The 4,492-nt window shown below is 47.7% G+C and overlaps 1 pseudogene; it reads left to right on the top strand.

The window, feature by feature from the left end:
* Positions 1 to 317: 317 nt before the first annotated feature.
* Positions 318 to 1,558, top strand: LOC146820988 (galactose-1-phosphate uridylyltransferase pseudogene; annotated as a pseudogene).
* The last annotated feature ends 2,934 nt before the right edge of the window (positions 1,559 to 4,492 follow it).

Here is a 4,492-nt window from a genome sequence, read left to right on the forward strand (position 1 = left end):
GGCAAACAACTACATATGAAAATTGCCTACCCGGATGACATCAAAACTCTAAACAGTGTACTTCTGAAACTCAACAATAGTTAGCTTACAATCACCTTATGCTAAATAGTCTCAAGACTGAATTCCTCTTGATAACCCCTCTGCACCCATTCAAGACTGGCTCAAACAAATTGTGGCTCTCAATTGCAATCCACATGTTGATTCCTCAAGATCATTGGGCATAATTCTGGACAAATACTTGACCATGCAAGAACACTTCAGTGCAACAACTATGGAGCGCTCTGGAAACCCCTGAGGCGTAGAGCGGCTGCACGAGCATGGAGTGTGGTGACACCCCCGCCAGGCGGCCAGGCACAGCCTTCAATCCAACCGAACACCAGCATGTGCGTTACAATCCACTGCGGGACCAATGGATGCTGGTGTGTGCACACCGAATGAAAAGGCCATGGCAAGGTCAGCTTGAGAAACCACCTCAAGAGCATGTTCCGCGCAATGATCCTTCCAACCCGCTATGCCCCAGAGCAAAGAGAGCTAATGGAGAGGTGAATCCCCTGTACGAGAGCACATACCTCTTTGAGAATGACTTCCCAGCCCTCCAGCCGGATGCTCCGGAACCTGCTGACAGTGTCCACCCACTGCTTAGAGCAGGATCGGCCAGAGGAGTCTGGACAGTCATGTGTTTCCATCCTTGGTCTGATATGACACTCCCTCTTATGACACCCCCTGAAATAAGAGTTGTGATTGACAAGTGGGCAGAAATCATGAGAGAACAGGGAGGAACGTACCCATGGGTTCAGATATTTGAAAACAAGGGTGCAATGATGGGATGCTCAAACCCTCATCCACACTGTCAGATATGGGCTAGTAATGTTTTGCCGAATGAAGCCCGGGTGGAGGATCGGACCCAGATGGAGTATCTTAAGAAGCACCATGTGCCCATGCTGTTGGAGTACGGAAAGCTGGAAGGCGCGCAGAAGGATCGCATCGTTGTTGAAAACGAAGACTGGCTGGTGGTTGTCCCTTATTGGGCAGTTTGGCCCTTCCAGACCCTCTTGCTGCCTCGCCGCCATGTGTTACGGCTTCAGGATCTCAGCGACAAGGAGCAAGACAGTCTGGCTTCAATCATGAAAAGGCTTCTCACAAAGTATGACAATCTCTTTGAGATCTCCTTTCCCTATTCCATGGGATGGCATGGAGCGCCCACCTCAAGGAAGATTGTACTCACTGGCAGCTTCATGCGCATTACTACCCACCCCTCCTGCGCTCGGCTACTGTTCGGAAGTTCATGGTGGGCTATGAGATGCTGGCACAAGCCCAGCGAGACTTGACGTCAGAGCAGGCGGCTCAGCACTTGAGGGTTCTCCCAGAGGAGCACTACGGACTGAAGCAGGCTGCAGCTGACGAGCGACCCCAGCACAGAGCTCCGTGGCCCTCCGCAGCGGGCAGCACACCGGCGCGGACAACGGGCAGCAGACCAGTCGAACGAAGGGACCATGTGTTTGTGTCGGACACAGCAGTTATAGGAGTTATAGCGAGTGGAGCCATGGGTGCATTCTAACTATGAAGAAGAGGGGGCTTGACTCTAGAGGCTGTTGAGGGCTAATCCAGTCCAACCTGGCCTAACAGGGTAATACGATCCTAGAGAAATAGTTTCTGCAAGGCTTTTATAGACCGAATCCAGCTTAGATGCAATTAAAACAGAGGCAGAACACATGCTCTTACATTCTGCTCAGCGCCGGGACACTCGTGGGAGTAGCCGTGCACTTTAGAAATCTCGCCATTCATGGTAGCTAATCACCAACTCAACACACTTAGAAAAATCAAGTCGTCCCTGCCTCCTGAGGACTCGCAACTAGCAGTCCAATCCCTAGTTATCTCCCGATGGGAATATGGAATTGTGACCCTGGCAGGGTTACCCCAAGCTAGTCTAGCCCCCTTAAGGGTTACTATGAACTCTGCTGCCAGACTCATCACGGGTTCAAGAAAATGTGATCTCATCACACCAGACCCAGTACAGCTCAATTGGCAATCGCTGGAAGCTAGGATTTGGTTCAAGATTGCTTGCTTGACGCACAAGGCTCTCCATTATACCACCCCCATTTACCTGGCAAAAAAACTTGAACGTTCTGGTCTGAATCGGGCCCTAAGAAGCTCCAACTCTTTCTTGCTAAAATATCACAAATTTAAAAGGAAAAGCACCTTCAACCCCACATTCTCCGTTCTTGCCCTGAGAATTTGGAATGCTCTTCCTCCCGAAATCAGATCGAGCCCTTCGTCCTCCTCATTCACGAAACAAGTCAAAGGATTATAACTGAATAACCAGTTGCAACACTGATCTGAAGACGCCGTATATAACTTTTTTTTTTTCTCAACATGGGTTTCTCATGCAATGTTTTGTTAATTTACATATACTACATGTTTGGGTTGCTCTTTTTGTACATGTGCTGGTTAACTTAACTTATGTTTATTATGTACACTTTTACTTGCCAATCGTATCTGCTTCTCTATGCAGCACTCTGATACCCTTACGGGTCATGTCCCCCGCTATATAACACCTTTCAAATAAAGGCTCAGCAAGCTGCTGGCCAACACAGCAAAGCAAGCAGCAAAGTGGCAGACGATCCTACAGCACAGCACACAGCAAGCAACTGGCCAACATAGCAATGCACTTGCAGAGTGGCAGTCCCTCTTAGCAGCACACTATTATTTCTTCCGTGCAGAATGTCGTTGGTTCCATTAGATGTCTGATCTGGTGGGGTTTGGGGTCCAGTACTTATATCGAAATGTGTCTTTAAATCGTGGATCACTCCAAAGTGGCCTTTGAAGATCACAAGGTCCCTGCCTTTGTGTGAGGAGAGGCAGAGCCCTACTCTGTTTAAGTGTCAGCTCCTCCCACCAATCTAGCCCAGGAACACCCGTCAGTCTGTAAATGGGCCATCATGTTGCAAATGGCACACCCAAGCTCCCTCTGTGCGTGACTGTCTAGAGGGAATGCACAAAGCCTGGCTGTCATCTACACCAGAAGTGTGTTCTTTAAACCAGTCACAGCAACATCAATGGTAAGGATGGACACAGCCTCTCCAGACAGTATTAATAAATTGCCTACCTTTCTGTGGCTGGAGTGTGACTCATACATATTTGTGATGGAGGCTAGAGGCCAGGTTATCCTTAGAATTTCAATGAGGGCCTTGCTAGTAAATGTCTTCTGATTTGTTCTTCCTGGGCATTTACATTTGGTGAAAGGGAGGGGTTGGGGGGGGGGTATTAATGCAGGTTTTTGTTTAAGGGGAAGAAGTTCTTGCCAGGGATGACCTTTAATGTTACCCTGATTGAGGAGTCAAAAAGATGCAAGAGTTTGCCACCTCATCAGCACATTTTGATATAGTTGTATTTACGCAACTATTGTCGTGAAGGCCTGTTGTATAGCTGCTGACTATCTGTGCTTAATGTTAAAATATGTTTTTACCTTTACATGGTGGAAACCGTACAGGTGAGAACACTGCGATGAGGGGCGTGCTGGAGGGGAACCGAAGAAGAACCTGAACAAGCATGTGGCCCTGCAAGGAAGACTGTTAACCATTGTCAAAGAGGTGTCAGTAAGGTAAGTCGGTGACTAGAAGGTGTGCCAAATCTGTGGACCTCCTGGGAAGCCCACAAAAAGCAAATTGGTATACTTTTTGGAATCCGGATCTATTCCCTACTCGTTCAACATGAGTAGCATAGGGTCAGGTTTTAGGCCTATTTTATTTTTGCAGGCGGACCAGTAAACTTGGCAACATATAACAGTTAGTTTAGGGTCAGTTTGTAGGTTTGTCGATTGCAGTTTGCCTTCCTCCAATGCCCTCACTGATTTGCTTTGGCTGGCATAATACCCACAGCACCACATTGCACAGTTTGTTCAAGGATACCTCATTTTGTTTCTGCTGTCTGCACCAAGAATGTTTAGTTCAGAGACAGGTTGTGGGCACACTCTTTTTCCCTTTCTAGGTGGGCCAGGAACTGCAACGTATAAACTATACATGTTTATCCTAGGAACAGTTTGTAGGTTCATGGTCTGCAGTTTGCCTTCCTCCAGTGCCCTCACTAGGGTGCTTTTGCTGGCATAAGACCCACAGCACCACATTGTACAGTTGGTTCAAGGCAACCTCGCTCTCATTTTGTTTCTGCTGTCTGTACCAAGACTGTTGAGTTGAGGTTGTAGGCACACTCTTTCTCTCTCTTCCCTTTCTAGGTGTACCAGGAACTTCGACATCCATCAACTACACATGTTTAGCCTAGGGACAATTTGTAGGTTCATGCTTTGTAGCTTGGCTTGAGCTGATGCCCCGACTGAAGTGCAGTTGCTGGTATGAGACTCACAGCGCCACTTTGTATAGTTGTTTAGGCAACCTTGCTATCATTTTTGTTTCTGCTGTCTGTACCAAGAGTGTTGAGTTTAGGGACAGGTTATAGGCTCTCTCTCTTTTTCCATTTCTAGGTAGACCAGTAACTT

This window comes from Triturus cristatus, chromosome 6, assembly GCF_964204655.1.
Source record: "Triturus cristatus chromosome 6, aTriCri1.1, whole genome shotgun sequence".
In the NCBI taxonomy this organism is placed as follows: domain Eukaryota; kingdom Metazoa; phylum Chordata; class Amphibia; order Caudata; family Salamandridae; genus Triturus; species Triturus cristatus.